This window comes from Lepisosteus platostomus, chromosome 12, assembly GCF_059453375.1.
Source record: "Lepisosteus platostomus isolate fLepPlt1 chromosome 12, fLepPlt1.hap1, whole genome shotgun sequence".
Taxonomy (NCBI): Eukaryota; Metazoa; Chordata; class Actinopteri; order Semionotiformes; family Lepisosteidae; genus Lepisosteus; species Lepisosteus platostomus.
This window is the reverse complement of record NC_142622.1, coordinates 36,057,522-36,077,462: the sequence shown is the minus strand read 5'-3', so window position 1 is coordinate 36,077,462 and position 19,941 is coordinate 36,057,522. Positions and strand designations below refer to the sequence as shown.

At 39.0% G+C, this 19,941-nt stretch overlaps 1 protein-coding gene across 3 annotated transcripts in view; it reads right to left on the bottom strand.

The window, feature by feature from the left end:
* Positions 1 to 19,941, bottom strand: part of trappc9 (trafficking protein particle complex subunit 9) — a 619,314-nt gene that overhangs the window by 554,450 nt on the left and 44,923 nt on the right. The gene's annotated exons all lie outside the window — the stretch shown is intronic.

Sequence of the window (19,941 nt, the reverse complement as noted above, 5' to 3'; positions counted from 1 at the left end):
CTGCTAAAGTGACACTTTAGCTCAATAAGGTTAATCTCAGATTAAGCTTCCAAATTTAAAAAGATAAACTACCTACTACTTGCAGATCTTTTGTACACTTATTTTTTAAACACTAATTTCATAGCAGCCTTCTGCTATGTCAAAGCTGTTTCACTGCCAGAGCTATAAAACGTTTATGACTCCCCATGTCGTGCTTTAATTTCATCTCTCGTTCCTGCATGACAAATACGTCTATCCGAATTATAACAAAGTGACTTCAAAAGAAATTTTAAAAAACAACCGTTTCGGTTTTGTTGTTTTCCTTTTATATTGTCGCTTTCTACACTGGTCATTTGAGGAATTATAATTAGAAGCAGAAAAAGGAAAGGAAGAGGAGAGAGTATTGTGTATTATGAACTACACATCGTTCTCTGAAGGATATGATTTCTTTCACTCAGAAGTGCTGGCTATTGAAAATCTTCCACGTACCTTTGTCACCGACTTGTTTTTCTATGGAATTCAGGTTCCTAGTTGGTTATATGACTAAGCGGCTTGCTGTTGAATTCTGAAAATGCAGCATATTCTACTGTACTCAAGTGAGAATCAAAATAATGTGTGTCCTCAAGTGTTAGTGCTGTCAGCATGACCTGATATCCCACTGCAAGAATTCGCCTCTCCTTCTGTGATAAAGTGCTTTCCAACCTCATCACTACTCCCACCTGCCATGGTTAATTTAACTGAGCCATTATATACTTGCAATCAATAAGTTCCACTGCAAACAAACAGTGCTGTAGCCTCTGTAACAAATGCTAAAACAAAACTTTCATAACATTTTAACCTTGAGTGCTGAAGGACAGCCACATGTCATGGTTGACAAGGAATCAATTTCTTTATGGTAGGATATCTACTAAAACCAAAGCACAAAGAAATCTAACCTTTAGTCCAAAGCACAGCCAACATATCTATCTCGGTAACTTTGCCTCTCTGTCTCATTTCATTTCTTTTGTCTCTCTGTGCAGTTGAAAATGTCTTGATAACAGCCAGTTCTGAGAAGAAGCAGCATGTTTTCCAAGTTCTGAGTGCAGCTCGTGCAATTCACCAGATTTACATCCACAAAGAAGAGCTCTATAATTAGATGAGGAGCTCAGCCACATGCAAATCATCATTGTAGATTAACTTTCACAGTTGGAGACTTTAAAAGTTGAATAAAAAAACAGATCTGCCTTCAAATTAAAAATAGGTCTGCCTTCATTAAATTAATTTAGAACTTAACTACTGTAAATCTCCCTTCATTTGAGAAATCAAGGCAAGCATTCCTCTGGCTGTTAATGTACAGACCTGTTGTTTTCAGTCTCACAATGTTAATGAATGAGACTCATTAGTCAACTTTTTGTCAAATGCATTAATGCACTCTTTTTTTCTCTGATTTCACTTGTTTCTGACCTAATTGGCAATTTGCATGAGAACCAGTTCATTTTTGTTCATAATCATACAAATGACAGCATTAAGAGAACCCTAACAGGAGAAAAGCTCACAGCTATCAGTTTTACAAAGTAGTCTGAAAACTCGTGCTGTGATTTTCTACCTAGATTACAGTGAACGGGCGCAGTGGCTGCTTTTTGCTTTTATATACGGTAACTTTCAAACATCCTTCTTTTAACATTTTCTGTAAACAAATTTCTGCTCTCCATATAAATAAGGAATATTGTACTCCTCAAACTACTACAACACACAACTTGAGGGCTTCAAAGGCAGAAAAAGGTGTAAAATCTGACCTGTTTCCAGTCAGCTGAAAGAAAGAAAAGGTATAACAAATTGACTAAAGGAAATAGAATCATGGAACACAAATAGCTTATCCTTTTTCAGCTTTTCTGCCTTATTCTATAGTTAGAAGCTTAGTTTATTTCCATATCTTTAAACTAATACAAATGTGGCTTTCATTACAGAACCCCAGAGAAATCCAGAGCACTCCGTGAAGCATACACTGTATAACCATGCAACATCTACTAACCGAACCCAGAACAATAACTAGCAATACTGAGTTTTCAAAGACAAAAACCATGATGAAAAGGACAAATTATATATTAGTATATACATAGTATTACAACGTAATTCCTTAAATTATGCGTAATAGAAAGTAAGGCTTTCAACACTTTTCCATTTCTGTCCTGATGACTCTTGATGTCAATTAAATATATCTATGAAAATTTTAAAATCTGAGTCTCTAGCATCTCATCTTTCATTAAGAGGTACAACTATTTGTGGTTTTTGGCTGTTGGTTTTTTTTTCATTTAACTTCTGCTTGTGAAGTACAATAGATCCTGTAGGGACTTTTTTAGATAGGTGGCCTGCAAAGGCACTTGAAGGTGTCACCCTGGCTAGGAAATAGACTTAACAGTAAGATCCAAGTCAAGCTTAAATACTGCATTATTTCTGGGATTGTGACCTCTAGGAGAAAGTGTGCAGCTGTATTCATTGAGAAAGTGGAAGAGTCTTGAGTGTTTCGTATTTCATGCCAGCGTTTCAGAGCCACTGGAAATTACTATTACCAAAAAAATACCACACAGTTAACATTTCGTTATAAAGTAAACGGGAACAGTTGTCAAGATATTAGATGTCTGCATGGTTTGAACTTAAAGGACATCTGTACGTTTTGGGGGATGTAAAACTAGGGTTGTAAAAATGATGCATTAAAGTTGAAAACAGAAGATCAGTGATTAAAACATCTAAAATAAACAAGTGAAGATAATGCATGAGGGTGCTCAGAAAAATGGGAAAGCCTTACACAACTTAAAAACCACTGATTTTAATTTAAAATTTAGAACTTACAGTAAGAATGGTTACATGTGATTGCTGGTCATGCAGCATATATAGCCTGCTTGGAAGTTAGTAGGTCATTGATCCCAGGATCTCATCCAGCTGTTCTGATATGATGTCTTATTAATCATTTAGGTGACTCCTGATATTACTCACATACTTCTGCAAAGACTCTGTCTTTCTGTCTGTCTGTGTTCTGCAAAGAACTGGGTTCTGAAAAACGTGATGAGTTACTCTAGCAGAAAGCTGTATAAAATATGTTTCCTATCTTTCTGAACGTGTGCCCTGTACATAAAAACAGCATGGCCAGAACTATAGCACAAATACTGGAAGAATGACAGAAAATTCTAAGAGCACTATTCCTTATTAGGCAGAAATTCCACATACCACTGGTTGAAGAAACCTGCTAAAAAAAAAACACAAAGGAAAGCCAACATACAAATCGGAACTTCGAAATTCACTGACATACTGCTGTACCTCAGAGACAAGGGAAAGAAATAACAACAGCTGATTAGGGCAAAGTTGTTTCCAAGAAAGAAAATGATATTCTTTAAGACACTGTTTTATGTACTGTATGAATCCCTTTCACCAGGAACATACAAAGGATGTCAGTCTAACTTCAGAGCCCTTTGTTTCCCTTATGACATCTTAACATAGGATTCATACAGTGTCAGATTTGTATTTTTTCCACCAGTTTGACAGAGCCAGTGAAAATGCATTTACTGTATAAGGACATAAACCTGTAAAGGTATTAACTATGTCCTATTAAATGGAAAGTCAAGCAGTGTTATACATACCATTCCTTGCTAATAGGTATCAGAGTTTTTTAACTGTTACACCATCCACAAATGTCTGACATCGAAACCTGAGTGATAATAATTAGATCTAAGTAGCAGTGCAGAAATAACAAAGGACATCTAGAGCTTTATGAGTTGGTGGCAAAAGGGTATGGATTTTTAGGGGAATATTTTAAAAAAATAAGTGTTTCCCACAAGTGTCTTTGATGAATAAATTGTAAAGTTTGCATATTGACTTCTGTATATAAAAAGTGTAAGTCTATGTATGCATAGCAAGCATCTCCCCGTTTATAATTCAGTGAAAAAAAAACATTCAAAGTGCTAGAAATAGTGCTTCTCTGAACACAAGCCACAGAAGTGATGGTCTTACATTTCACAATTCAAAACTTTGACCTCCAACTCTTCTCCACCATTGTTTAAAACATTTTTTAAAGGATTAGTCTTCAAGGATTTTAAGGTATATAAATTACATGAATCGGAACACAAAAATACTCCTTAAGGCTAGACTTTGCAGTGCACTGAACCATCAATATTAATGGAATGTTTTTTTTTCCTCCTCTCCCCAAATTGTTCCTTGGTGCATTTCAGTCTTTTAATATTAATCGAGCATCTGAAACTAGGGGTACCGAGCACACAAGCACAGCAGAAGACTTTGACTTCACCTGCATTCAGCAGCAATGCAGCAAATAAAAGTTATGCCCCATAGAAGCACAGTAGTAATTTTTTTTTTTCCTTTTTCATAACAGCTCCCATATGAAATGCTGTTTTCTATGTGCGTGTGCCTTTATTACAGCTTGCTTGGATGCTCAGGAAAATCAGGAGTAGGCAACAAGGGGGCACAAAGATAAAGCAGTAAAGCCAATCAGAGTTTCTTGTTTTCTCAGATGCTCACTTGGAGCCATCAGCCTGCAAACAAGAGGCGTCTGAGGAAATACAGACCTTGCGGGGGATTACTTGTGCAGCCAGTAAGGGAGCCAGCACTCAGCCACGGCCCAGTATGGTGTTTAAAGAGGGTTTTTTTTTTTCCTCTTGAAGCAGTGGCTACACTACATCAAGTACACTAATACACCACTAAATTCTTGGCAGATTTCAAACGTTTAAATGTGTCATTCTAGAAAAACATTTTTAAAAATGGCATTATCTCAGCATAACAAAAAAAAAAACTTTTGAACAAGTCCAAACTAAACATTTCAGGCAGCTGTATGAGCGTGAACCAAAATGCTTGACGTTCAGAAAAAAGCATCCACGCAGGAAAAAAAGGCTTTTGAACAAAGGTCATGAGATGCGGGCCAGAATACCACGCAGGAGGGGAAATAATGCATTCAGGTAGACGCATTCAAGGCCAGAAAACCAACAGCATAAATAAACTACAAATAAACACCTACACATGTATACGTACAAAACCTCCAATTTAGCACATAATGGGGAGGCTTTGAGAAATCCACAGAAACAAAATGAAAACATCAAAAATCTCTTTTCAGGTGCAACAAATGCGGCCCATTAGATAAAAAATATCTCGGTAATGGAGTCAATTGAAAACTCAGGGCTGTCCCCACACAATCCTCCAAGAGATCATGACCTACTTTCTGAACACTAATGGCACAGCGAGGTTGGAACATGACACTGGTTTGTATGTTGCTGTTTTATGCGACAGAAAGAAGGTGGTATTTCAAAATACATTATGCACACGAAACCTAAAAGACAAAAGCATGGAATGGAATTTCAATTGGGTATAAGTGGGCACGGATACAACAGCTAGTTGTATGGTTCATCTCCACTTGGAAAATTAGGGGGGCTACGCTTTTGAAACAAACGAAATCAACAGTAATAAAAAATAAAAGGGGAAAAAAGGCAGCTGCATGGTGTTTAAAGCTAAATGTTTCTTGGAAAGATGCCCAATGGAGATTAAGAAATCTGAGATGTGCGGCATTAAAACATATTCAATCTATCAAGTGTTAAAATCGCATAAAATCAGTGCATGAAGAAAAAAGTCTAGGTGATAAAACTTGTTATTTCTTGTTCTTTGGGACACAAATAGAATAGGATTCCTAGTCTTTTAAATTAACTGGCATCCACAAAAAGACTCAACAGCCACCGCCCATATTCACTGTTGCAATCCAGCCATCCCAATCTGAAAGGTTTGCGATCCCTAGTTCTGTGATCACATCGGAGATTGATGAAGGGCAGTCTAGAAATAAAAGTTTGCTAGTAGGTCGCAGGTTTGCAACTGGTGAGTTGACTCCCACAGTTCACATGTTGAAAAAAGAACAGAACCCGGCATTTCCATCTTAACTACAGTTTACACTGCTGCAGTTAGAAAGCCAGGAGGACCAATAGATTCAGGCTTCAAATCTCTCTAGAAAAGCTTGACTTGTTTCCACATGCAAAGGGGCAACAAACACCCATCACAGAATGTCAGGTACTCCAGCAGCACATGTAACTTCAATAGTCGGCAAAGCCCATCAATTACATTCACATATTCTCCTCATCTGCCACACGTAGGTGATGCATTAGTCCTCCAAGGACACTGGAGTTGAGAATTCAAACTCCTTCAGACCTACTGGCATAATAATGTTAATTATCTGCCTCTTGCTGAAGCAAAACCCAGTGCTATGTTGTGAAGACCTTCTAAACAAAATCAAAGGTTTCTCTGGAGGAACATTTTCACTACAAGTCAATATATCACTGGGTTTCTCCAGAAAATGTCAGTTTGAAGTCATTCTGGTAGTGCCTTTCACCAACCAGTGGAATAAAATTTAAACTTGAATTACCCAAATCTGATGTATGAGCGGTAGAAAGAATACCTAAAAAGCAGCTGTTTCCTTTAAGGTTACTGTTAGAGCCAGAAACTCAGTCTAAAGAGAAGACGCACTTAAATGTGCTGTGAAATATTTACATATTGCGAAGGGCACCTCCTTATGGTTTGATAACGTGTGTTTCTTGAGTGCGAGGACTGCAAAGAAATAGCACAAATATGAACTGTGCTAGCATGCAGCTTTCATACGGAGGAAGGTTGCCACTATCGAACAATCAACCTATTAGGGTCTAATAGTTAAAAACAAATGAGCAGCCAGTGAAAAGCACTTCAAAGAGCACAAACCCACACATTAAAATCCACATTGGCAGAGCTCATTGTTAGAGTTCTGCTCCAGCTCCCCTTCTCTGACATCTTTATCTATCTAGCAATGTGAATAATAATTCAATGTACAGAGTAATATAAACAAATTCAGATGATCATGTCGCTCATGTTATTACATGTTTATAATAATAATAATAATAATTGCTTACACTTATATAGCGCTTTTCTGGACACTCCACTCAAAGCACTTTACAGGTAATGGGGACTCCCCTCCACCACCACCAATGTGCAGCATCCACAGTGCGCCAGAACGCTCACCACACATCAGCTATTAGTGGGGAGGAGAGATCAGTGTCAGTGTCCTTGATTTACCTCAGTCTACAAGTACTGTAGAAAATGTCTTCCATCCATTCTTTCTCCAACACTTTGAATTACACTTTGAAAGTACTTCAGTAGATTCAGGTCCTCAGTGGAATTCTTAAGTAAGATTATAACATCAGGAGAGTGAAACACAAACACTGTGCCTTACAGTGACATAAATATGCACTGTTTCAGCATGCATAATTTCTTTTAACAGATCGTTGTTTGTAGGAAAATAAATTATGCACAGAATAGTAGCTCCTGTACAGATGAAGGCTTCCTTTTTTGGAAAATATAATAATTATTTATTTGATTGCTTACACTTATATAGCTCTTTTCTGGACACTCTACAGGTAATGGGGATCCCCTCCACCACCACCAATGTGCAGCCCCAACTGGAATATGTGACAGCAGCCATGGTGCACCAGAGGTGAGGAGAACAGAGTAATGAAGCCAATTCATAGATGGGGATTATTAGGAGGCCATGATTGGTAAGGGCAAATGGGAAATATGCCCAGGATGCCAGGCTAACACCCCTACTCTTACCCTGGGATTTTTAATGACTACAGAGAGTCAAGACCCCAGTTTTACGTCTCATGCGAAGGACGGCGACTTTTTACAGTCAAGTGTCCCCGTCACTATACTGGGGCATTAGGACCCACATAGACCGCAGGGCAAGCGCCCCCTTGCTGGCCCCACTAACCTCTTCCAGTGGCAAACTTGGTTTTTCCCAGGAGGTCTCCCATCCAGGTACTGACCAGGCTCACAGCTTCAGTAGGTTGCCAGTTGTGAGTTGCAGAGTGATATGGCTGCTGGCTTATAAGATGATATTATACAAGGGGTTTAGGAATGTTTGCAATGGGTGTTCTGGGTTAGGTGGATTTTTTAAATAAAATGCTTTATTTCTTAGTTTAGTTATAACCACAATTATAAGTATAATTCACTATGAGATGGTTGACTCCTAGATTTGAACTACTAGGCAAAAGCCATTCGAAACAAATCCACAAACAACCAAATGCACTACAGATGCTATGAGATTAATTCCCACAAAAGTCCATGTGCTCCTTTAATCACTGCTTTGCTCAAATCCAAATGCTTTCTAAAACATTCAAAATTTTATTAGAATGTAACGCAAATGAAGAGCATAGCTGCAACAAAAAACATTTAACTGAACACAAAAATATTTTCTAAAATTTACGGAGTACTTTTTTTTCCCCGAATCCATATATTTTATTAACTGCATGTAGGGAGTAAAAAGCACTGGGCATTTTGACAGAAATACTACTGGCAATCTGTGCTTTTTTAGAACATTTACATTCTGTGTCATGCTGCCTTTCAAAAAAATCCGGTATGCTTCAAACTCAAAATGCATTCTGGATGAATTACATCTCTATTTGAAGTGTGTTGTGACAGGGCATTAAATTCTATAAAAGCAGACTTTATACTTGCAGCTGCCATAGATGATAAACTGGTCAGTGGTGTTTGATGGATAAACTGCTTATAGAATACAGACAGCAGAACAGAATACAAAAAAAAGTCAAATTATTTCTAGGAATAATTTCAACCAAAGTAAATTCACATAGTGTGGTAGTCTGATCTCACACCACATTACAATGCTGTAAAACACCAGTTTAATACTCAAATGAAATGAAATCGCAAGAGATTCTGACAGGTAAATGGACAGACAAAAATCTGCATCAGTAAAGTACGATAATTGGCGTTTTCTGCTCTGCTACTAGACAAATTATTCATGTCAGCACTTCAGCAACTGGTCCCCAGCGAATACACCATGTCAGGCCTTTAAGTTTAATAGTGGGAGACATAAACCTGACAGGGTCACCTGTCCACTGTGACTCAGTCACAGTTATCTAAGAGAGACCAAGACGTCCACAGGAGAACAGCAGAGGAATCAGCAGTGCACTCTCAGCAGTGGCTGATGTCAATGAACTCACTGCCCAGTCATTAGACTGCACTGTCAGGGTGCGCTTGGCGTGGCAGCTGAGCCAAGGGCAGTGTCCTGGCTGTTATACAAGATCCATCACATGAGTGTACAGATGCCAGCAGAATCAAAGACAAAAACTTCTTAGCTTCAGCTAAATTTCCTCGACCCTGTGAAATAACTGACTCGCATTAACTCATTCATTAGGTGAACACGGTTAGAAACTAGAAACACTCCGATTAACTAATGGTTAAAAACCTCATCTTGGGCTCAGTCAGATTGAAATTCCACACGGACAAATACCCTGAAATGTAAAAATCCAGTGTATATGAATATTTTTAATAGTGCTCAAATTGAACACCTCTACAGATGAAAGAAGTGAAAGCCCAATAGAAATTGCAAGGCAAACATCAAGGTGTAACCATTGCATCAGAACTACTGTAGGTGGGAGCACTTCCTGCAACAATTACAACTAAGAATCTTGATGACAAATTCACAATGACAGGGCAGTTTTCACCCATTTACACAGATTGACAGCCATTTTCAATCCTTCCAATGGAGTTTCCATAGAAAATCCAAGCACTTTTTGCCCTAATTTCTGATTTTATCACACTGAATCTGGTTTTCCTTTAAGACATTCCAGTACTTTGTTCCACCTACTTTCCCTTCAATCTTGACAAGTTTCCCAGCCACTCCTGATGAGAAACACCACTATAAAATAATGCTGCCACTACCATGCACCACTACAATGTGGACTGCGTGATGTACTCTGCTGGGTTTTTGGCACTTTGCATTTACACCAATGAAAATTTACTATGCAACTGAAGGACCTTACTGAGACAGGCATCTTTATTATGAAATCACAACTAATCACTAATATTGCACACAGAGGGCATCAACTGATTATAAATGACTTGAGAATTTTATGTAGCTAAATTATGTTGGTCTTGGAGAAAGGGGATGAATACTTAAGATTTCACCATATTTTTGATTTGGTTTCAGCCATGAAGTTGTGAGTTAGTTTTAATTAAAAATACTCACTTTTAATAAGTTAGTATCCGTTGTAATGCTGGGAAGCATATTACAGCATTCAGATTCTAGCTTGATGTGTTGCAAATAATGTAAAAATGTCAGCTGGGCATTGCTACTTTGATAAAAATATCAGGGCCTGCCTACCGTTGATAAAATAGGATGAATCATGCATGTTCCTGCTCAGCAGTGTCATGTTGCAGTGCAGTGACAAACCCTAGTCTAACAGCTGGAAGGCAGCTCAGGCTTGATCCTCACGAAACATTAGCCTTCATCACACCACGTCCCAACAGGCAGTGGACAGCTTAGGCCACATGTTTCCACTGCTGAACACAGTTTAACCAACAGGAATGGCAAGCACATGGGGTGTCAGACTTGCTGACGATGTCCTGGCCCCTTGCTAATTCCAAGAGGACGTTTGTCTGCAAGATGAATGCAAACATTCACTCAAGAACTTTAGAGATTTTCTTGTTGCCTATCTCTTTTGGCCTCGTCTAAGCGCACATGTCAAACTTTACTGCTGTACTTGCAGAGCTAATCCCCAGGGGCGGTCATATAACTGATTTGTTGATTTGATCCCTTTTCCCTTTCTGTTTGTAGTCTGATTATCCGCTTTTTGTACCGATTCGCTTGCCTCGCATCCCCATGAGGTGCCCGGAGCTAAGAAACAAAAGGATATCATATCGTCCATTAAACTGAACACGGATGTGAGCCTCACAATTCCTGCCTGTAAATTAATCACAACAGGGAAAACATAAAATTCTATTCACAGACAATGACGTATGAAAGCTGTAAGGGCAACTTGAGCATAAATTACTTTTTTTAAGGCTAGATGCATGTGGGATGAGCTCAGAAGCTCAATGCATTATTGGTCATGCCCCACATTAAGCGGGATTTTTTCATTTTAAGGAAAAGATCACTCTCACAAAATGCATTTTTCTCAGTTATGCGGGTTTTAATTAATGAATCGCTGAAGGGCTCCAAGTGCAAATAAAAGTTCATGCATCAGAGCAGTTAAGACTACAACGGTGCTTGATAATTTCTGTAACTGTACCCACAGGCACTAGCCTTTATACTTTAGCTCAGATCTTATTATTGGAAGTTTTTCAAGGGGGACAACATATCGAGATACAAAGTTTCCAAGTTGTGAATCCCCTCATTTGCTGATCCTAAATCCCCACACACACAGCCCAAACCACAGAAATGTGCAAAAAAGAATGTGTCATCAACTTTAAAAAAAACGATGAAGGAGTAACAATGTAAAATAAAAGACACTAACTAAAATTAGTTAAGGATACATATACAGTAATAATATGGCACGGTGGGAGGAGCGGTGGCTCTGTGGCTAAGGATCTGCGCCTGTGACTGGAAGGTTGCCGGTTCAAATCCCGCGGCCGGCAGAGGAATCCTACTCCGTTGGGCCCCTGAGCAAGGCCCTTAACCCCAGCTGCTCCAGGGGCGCCGTACAATGGCAGACCCTGCGCTCTGACCCCAAGCTTCTCTCCCTGTCTGTGTGTCTGTGTCTCCATGGAGAAAAGCTGGGGTATGCGAAAAGACGAATTCCTAATGCAAGAAATTGTATAGGGCTAATAAAGAAACATTACATTATTATGGTGGAGTGGTTAGCATTGCTGCCTCGCGGTGCTGGGGTCCTGGGTCCAATTCTTAGGGTGTTACCTGTGTGGAGTCTGCATGTTCTAACCAGGATCCCCTGGGTTTCCTCCAGCTGCTCCAGTTTCCTCCCCCACTCAAGAAATTGGTTAGAACTGGTTTCTGGGAAAATGGGCCCAGAGAGTGTAAGTACGCGTTTGTGCTCGTGTGTCAGCCATGTGACGGACCGGGTGTATCCTGCGTCACGCCCTCAGCTTGCCAGGATAGGCCCCAGCTCCACCGCACCCTTGCAGTGGAAAAAGAGGTTAGAAGATGGATAAATGATAAAACAATAAGACCATCAGTAGTTGTCTACAACTGTCATTCAGCTGAAACACACTATCTCTTGTATACAAAGAAACAATTAATAGTAATGCAATGGTTGTTGTTCTAACTGTATACCATTTCTGTTATACAGAGAGATTTCTGTTAGCCAAGGAGATTTTACCATGCATATTTAAGAGATTCTAGTATTATTCCTCATTATAAAATGTTAACTTTTAAGCAAGATTTATATCTATTAAAAGGTTTAGAAACAACTGATGAAAATCAAAACTCAAGAATGGTTGAGGGGCCTAAATTATACCAACAGCCGGAAATGAGCATTTGACTATTACACAGTATTTTGTGACAGAAAATGACAGAGCATGGACAGTTCTTTTCAGAACGTCAGCTCCAAAAACTAAAATAAAATGTATATGAGTTTCAAGGAGTAGTTGTTTAAAAAAAACTTTGAAACTGAAATGCAAATTTTAAGTGGTACACAAAAGAAGCACTAGAGGGATAGATCACAGGTGCACTGGCACAGAAAGCAATTCCCAAGGAGTAAAAAATAGTAATTTGCATCAAGGAAGAGCACATGACAAGTCAATTCAGAAATAAACCTATAAAGAGATGCATTCTAATTTTAGTGAGGCCAGAGACAACAGAGAAAGAGAGTAAAGTGCTGAGAAAAAAAACTGCAGACCTCCAAACCTGGTCAATATTCAGACCTAAAAACATAATAGATCTTCATGAAAAGCCTGAACAAAACATGAAAATTACCTGATTAAGCATAGAAAATACAGAAGATATAGTAGGACTATTTATCAAAATGATCCAACAGCAAATACTGTATCCTCATATGAATAATTCAGTGAATGCTTGGAGTCATCAACTGGTGGCACCTCCTTGAGCAACAATGACCTCAATTAGACAACTTCAACACTGTACCATTCTCCCCTGTACAGTAGTTCTGATTCAGGTTTATGACTGTTGAGGGATTTCATTAATGAACTGCTCACTGCAGGGGTCCTGCCATAACATTTCAATGGGGTTTAGGTCCAGACTTTGACCTGGCCAATCCAAACTACTTCAACTATTCTGGTATAGATCTGGTTTGTACTATATGTTTAGGAACATTGTCGTGTTGCATGATCTAATTTCAGCTCAACTTCAGCTGATGCATGACTGGCCTCATCAACTCCAGAGTTTGCAGATACAACACTTAATTCATGGTTCAGTCAGTTATGATAAGCTGTCCAAGTCCTAAAGCAACAAAGCAGCCCCACCACCATGCTTGAAGGTCAGGATGAGGTTCTTCTGTCAGAAGGCAGTGTTTGGCTCTCTACACACAAAACATTCCTTATTGTGGACTGAATATTCAATGTTTGACTCATTCAACTTTACCTAGAGAACATTCTTCCAAGAGTCTTGTGGATCCACCAGGTGCAGGCTGGCGAACATGAGGCAAGTAGCAATGTTCTTTTAAGAAAGCAATGGTTTCTTCCTGCCTATCCTCCCATGAAAACCATTCCCACCCCATCTATACTTGATTAAAAAAAGGCTTGAAAGAAAAGATCCTTAGATGTAACTGGGTGAAATTCGAGGTTGCACTTGGAGAGATCTTAGCAGGATTAGTAGTAGAATCACCGTGGTCTTGGACACTTTTGTAGACTGACAGATAATGGATGAATGGAGCCTCAAATGTCTAGAAATAAGTTTGCAACCCTAATGAGACTGATCTGCATTAACTAATTGTTTTCTACAGCCCTCTGAATCTCTTCTGTTCATGGCATGACATGTTTCCAATAACATGTATGGTGTAGACCAAAATTACAACATTAATGGTCATTTAAGCTAGGACTACAGAAACCCAGTCCTTTTTTTGCTCAGTACCCAATTATTCAATGCCATGGTTCTAATTACTCATAATGGAACGCATAATTCTAATTAAAGGCGCTAAGTGACTAGGGGTTCATTTATTATTTCAGTTACACAAATTCTTAATTATTTGTTTCTATGCGATATACCTCGCCATTCTATTGCACTTCAGACTTAATAAAAAAAAAGCCATACTCTTGCTTTCTTTGCTTGTGCATCCATCCATATTAAGCACCACTGACAAGCCTCTATTATTCAAGGAAACGTCTCAGTCAGTCTGCAATAGTTTTCAGTTTTGTCACTTACATTTCCTCCATATTTGCTCCTGTTTTCATTGTCGGTGGTGAAAGTCTGCATGACAAGAGGCTTGGAAGTAATTAGCTTGCGCGACCCCTCTGCTGTGACCCAAGCTGGAGGTAAGTGCTGCTCAAGCCTACTCTGCCATTAAGGGTTGTTTAAATAAAACATTTTAAGTTAAGTTTTTAATGTCACAGGCTGAAACTTGAAAGGCAATTACCTCAGGCAGTGACCGAAACAGAATGCCCAAAATTCAAAGCCTTCCCTTGTTGAAGAGGCTACCTGTTGGTGAATATCAAATGCTTACTAATGATGGAGCCGCAGGTCAAAGGCCTGAAAACATCCAGAGATCCAGAGAAAATGTCCCGATATCATGGTGATCTGTGACTGAAATCAGGTGAATTAAAATTTCAGTTCTGGCTGCATAAGTGGGCTGATAAAGTGGTATGAAAAAAAATGAAAGAAATGATTTAAGTGGTCTTAAAAGATGCAATTAATCCTCCACACCCACAGAGCCTCTTTAAAGCGAGGCAATGAGGTTTAATGATAATCAGATTCCTTATGTTCCAACAGCAAATTGCAAGAGACTGCTGTACATTTTGCAAAGTAAACAGTTTTTACTGTATCCAACAGAATACATTGTCATTGTTGATGTTTGTTTTGTCTGTTTGCTTTATTATTTGAAAAATAAACTGCTTATGGGGTACATCTAAATACAATGTCAGCCAATTTAATTATTTATTTATAGCTTGTTTAATTGCATGGTGCAAGGTTTTATTTAACACCACTTGTACACCTGGTTTGTTCCACTTTAAATTGTGATAACAAAACAATTTTACATCCCTTCTAAATCTGCAACTGTCTTAGGGCAGTTATGCTGACATAATTTCATCAGTCTGACATTTTCATATCAGCTTAAAAAATATCACCAGTATTTTGTCTGAGATAAGATTCCTCTGCTTAAAGATTTAGCATCCCCTCTCTTATTTTGGCTAAAGAAGTACACTGCACGAGGTCACAATACAAATGAAATGGTGTGCATGTGAAAGTAGGTGTTTTTTTTTTTACAATACCCCCATTGTAAGTCATGCCACAACATTTCAAAACATGATGCAAACACAGAAATCTCTCTGGATTCACCTTACACAAGACGCGTTTCTGAAATATTTTCCCAGCGTAGCCATGACATATAAGGAAGCACTGTAGTATTTAAAACCTGACATTTTTCCTCATTGATCTTCAGAGGCGGATGTCTTTTTTTCATCATTTTTTCCACTGGAGACGGGTTTTATAACCTCCAACACCGTTACATATCGAAGAAATGCTATTCCATTCCTAGCACATGAAAAAAGGTTTCAAAGGCATTAATATTTATGTTACTTCACTGAATGGAAACTATACCGAGGTGCTCAGGTTAATATGAAACCAGAGGGGACAGTATACAACTATACAGTTTGCTTTAATGCCCAGATCTAAAAAATAATTAACAATATGAACAATAAATTAGGAACACAAGTGCATTTCTTTAGTACATTTAGTGAGGGATGTTTCAAAGGACATTTTTTTTTCCATCCTGAAGTGATTTAATGTTTTCACGCCACAGTGGAAGGAGCAGACAGATGCCCTAACAGATGCCAGCTGCCTCCGTCGCAAAAACTAAACACAAGAAACAAAAAAACAGTTCGCTCCTCTGCACACTCTCCCTCCCGACAGCAGTATAACCGTATATTTTAAAAAATCATCCACCTGCAACCTGCACATCAGGCCTGCTCTCATGAAGGGAACAGGTGTGTTTAAAATCTAAGGAACATGCTTTCCACTTAATTATTAGCCAACAGGTCATCAAAAGCGATACCTGCAGTTAGCTGTGGCAAATGTAGTCCATCTTTCACAACAGTTTCCCAAAACAAGGGCATGAGAAACAAGAACCAAAAATATCCCAAAAAAGAACAAAAGCTGATGTCGCTGCCCTCAGCATGTTTCGGCATCAGTAAGAGTTGGATTTAAGATTTATAGAGCTTTATTCTTCTTTCCAGCCTAGAAAGTTATCATCAACATTTAGACTACATGCTTTGCTGCCACCAACAGGCTGTCTCTCCACACTGCTGAGAAGAAATCAGACATGGAGAAGCACAGTTTCGGTCACATTAACCTTTCCACTAGGCCACATCCCACAGCTCACCTCCATTGGTGCACTGGAGCATCTAAAATCAAATCTCCAAATCAGTCCGCAACCACAGAGCAGTAGGGGTTCAGTTCATGGGTGGGCACATTGAGTGTTACCACAGAATTCATTCCCTGTTAAATTCAGACAATGACCTCCATGTCAGTGGAGACCAGAGACTAGATATCTTGCCAGGGCAAGTGTGAAGGCGCTGCAGGGAGAAATGGAGCAATGCTGAATAATTACAGCATGCGAGATGAAGCTCTGCTGTGTTTTATGCACAGTGCATGACCATGTGCTGGGACTGAAGAGCAATAGTATTTGTGATGTTGGGAAGAGGAACCTTAAATGACCTCTTAAGAGAGCAGCCTGAGGGGAATGAAGACTAATATACTAGACATAACTTAGTAGTTGATGTATAATATCCAACTAAATATTCGTATCAGAACATACAACTTAAAATGTAATATTAATATGCCAGCAGCCATATCACCCTGCAACTCACAACTGGCAACCCACTGAAGCTCAGCAGGTGTGAGCCTGATCAGTACCTGGATGGGAGACCTCCTGGGAATAACTAAGGTTGCCGCTGGAAGAGGTGTTAGTGGGGCCAGCAGGGGGCGCTCACCCTGCGGTTTATGTGGGTCCTAATGCCCCAATATAGTGATGGGGACACTTTACTGTAAAAAGTCGCCGTCCTTTGGATGAGACGTAAAACTGGGGCCATTAAAAATCCCAGGGTAAGAGTAGGCATCCTGGGCATATTTCCCATTTGCCCTTACCAAACATGGCCTCCTAATAATCCCCATCTATGAATTGACTTAATTACTCTGTTTTTCTCACCACGTCTGCGTTCTGGCACACTATAGCTGCTGTCACATCTTCCAGGTGGGGCTGCACATTGGTGGTGGTGGAGGGGAGTCGCCATTACCTGTGAAGCGCTTTGAGTGGAGTGTCCAGAAAAGAGCTATATAAGTGTAAGCAATCAAATAATTATTATATTTTCCACAAAAGGAGGTCCTCATCTGTACATGAGCTACTATTCTGTGCATAATTTATTTTCTTACAAACAACGATATGTTAAAAGAAATTATGGATGCTGAAACAGTGCATATTTATGTCACTGTGAGGCACAGTGTTTGTGTTTCACTCTCCTGATGTTATAATCTTACTTAAGAATTCCACTGAGGACCTGAATCTACTGAAGTACTTTCAAAGTGTTATTCAAAGTGTTGGAGAAAGAATGGATGGAGGACATTTTCTACAGTACATGCAGACTGAGGTAAATCAAGGACAATGAACAACTAAAACTGACCTATCTGGAATTGTTATTTAAAAGCCAAGTGCCCTGTTCCCAGATTCCAACAAAAAAAAGCAATATTGTGTAGAAAAATGTTATAAAATAAGTTTACAAGTAACAATCCATTGCAAATTCATTCATTAATGTATAGCTACAATTAAAATGCTTTGTCACATAGTTTCAAAATCTGTTTAGGTGCGTCCCCAGTTGTAACAGGAAGAACTCCAGTGTACTACAAATCCATATCTAGTTCCTAAAGCTGAAACAAAACGAATTGAACTTCGACAGCAACAATACATTATAAGCTATGTGGACAGGAGCCTGTATAAGGGACAGAGGAGACGTGAATCAATGATTTTCAGGTTGGTGATGTGAGGTTGGTGGTCCAGTGCCTACACCCATAATGCATCAGCACTCTTGGTTGTGGTTGGTGGTGTGTGTCCCTGTGTTATCATGAAGGACCATGATGCCCTGCTGAAGCAATGTACAGTAGGACTCCGTGTCCAATCACATTTGCAAACAGGTGGAGCAACACAGTGGGTTCATGACGATGCACCTTCTCGGTCTACTTAAACCACCAGTGAAACTCATTTTCAACTGTGTGAGGTCGCATTATCTTTTTAATTGAATTGCCCTCATTTATCACTATTCTATGTTACCATAGACAAAATGAAACTCCTTGTGCGCTAATACAATTTTTAGGTGCAAACTCTATTGAAAGTGCACAACAGAAACCGTTTTCTATAACTTTCAAATATTAACTGCAGACAATTGCACCTGTTACAGTCTAGCTCAAAATTTGAAAAAAACAGATGCCAAACTTGCGATTTTCTCTGACCAACAACAGCACTTGCGTCAAGTATTACTGTTATTTTTCCGTTTTTGGCTTTAAAAAACAGGGCTGATAACACTGCATTCTACCTCAGCATAAAACAGCATAATTTAACAGGCACTTAAGGACTTGCTTGCACGGTATTTGGCTCTGTCAGTATTAGCAGCTAGAGAACATACAACATAGAAGTTAAATTTTGCAACTACAAAGGATGTTGATACATTTTAAATAAGATGGAATAAACGTCTAACATTTCATGATGTAATTAAACTGAACGGTGAGTAAGAAGTGGCCAGTTCTTAAATACAGCTCAGTGCTGTTTAAAACCTGCATGTTATTTTCAGATCTTCAGAGATTTGGGTATACTCTAAAAGAAAAAAAAAAAGTGTTTTGCGATTTCTGCTCGACCATTGTCATCCATTTCGGAGGTGGCATCTTCATAAGGAATCGTGCTTAAAATAGCAGTTGAAAACAGCAGTGATTCGTGCTGGTAACCCTGGAAGTAAAGTGGAGCCTTCGGAGGCTGCCGTTTACCTTGCGCAGTTCACTGAATTCCCTTGATTTGTATTGCTCCTGCTAACAGTGCTGAATATTTCATGGTGTTAGCACTCTATCTGCCAGAGGATTACATGTGCCTTGATTATGTCATCTGCAAACTCAGCTCCAGACTGCATGGGTGAGTACCGATGGCTGTGAAACTCCAGGGCAGCTTCGTTCTGAGCAATATTACACTCTTCACAGCTATGACAGGGACCATTGAGCAGAGAATACACAGTAATCTCCAGATCCACAAAGCAATTCACAGGTAATCGCATTATTAGAAAAGAAAAGACCCAATTTTTACCTGAAACTCACACTTTCTTTTTTTAATTTTATTGCATTGCATCATAGCATACAGGTACCATGCTGGACCCACATTTCAATAGTCCCATATTGCAGATGTGTGAAAAAATAACCTCTTGAGACGTTGAGACGTACTGTCTCTCTAACTGTACACAAAAAATGAAGAAAAATGGTTTTAATGCCTTAGAGACTATCTACCAAGATGATCGATAAAGTTGTTTAAAGACAAACAGCCAATTAGCACTAATAGATGACACTGTCAACTTACAATTTATGACAGATTTTCTCCTCGTGTAATGCTGATTGCTCAAAGGCTTCCACGTCACCGCCTGACATCTAACTGTACATCAATTACACACTGCCCCTTGAGTAAATGAGGACCTCATTTCTAGTGCCAAGACCTCTGAGAATTCACATCTCCTTGAGCTCTCTTGCATAAATATTTTAATCACGGAATAAATAATTCCACGAGAAGCTGACCCCATGAGAATGACTGTGTGTGTAAAATGCATTCTAACTTTGTAAAACATGCAAACAGATCTCAAAGGAAAATACATGAATATTAATAGAGTCTTGATAAATACGAGGGCATGATTAAGTCCTAATAATAAACACGCTGCAGTCAAAAACTGTTCACCTCAAAAGAATCAAACTAAATTTTACACAACAAATGAGTCCCACACTCTAAGCACAATAAACAGCTACGAGTAGTG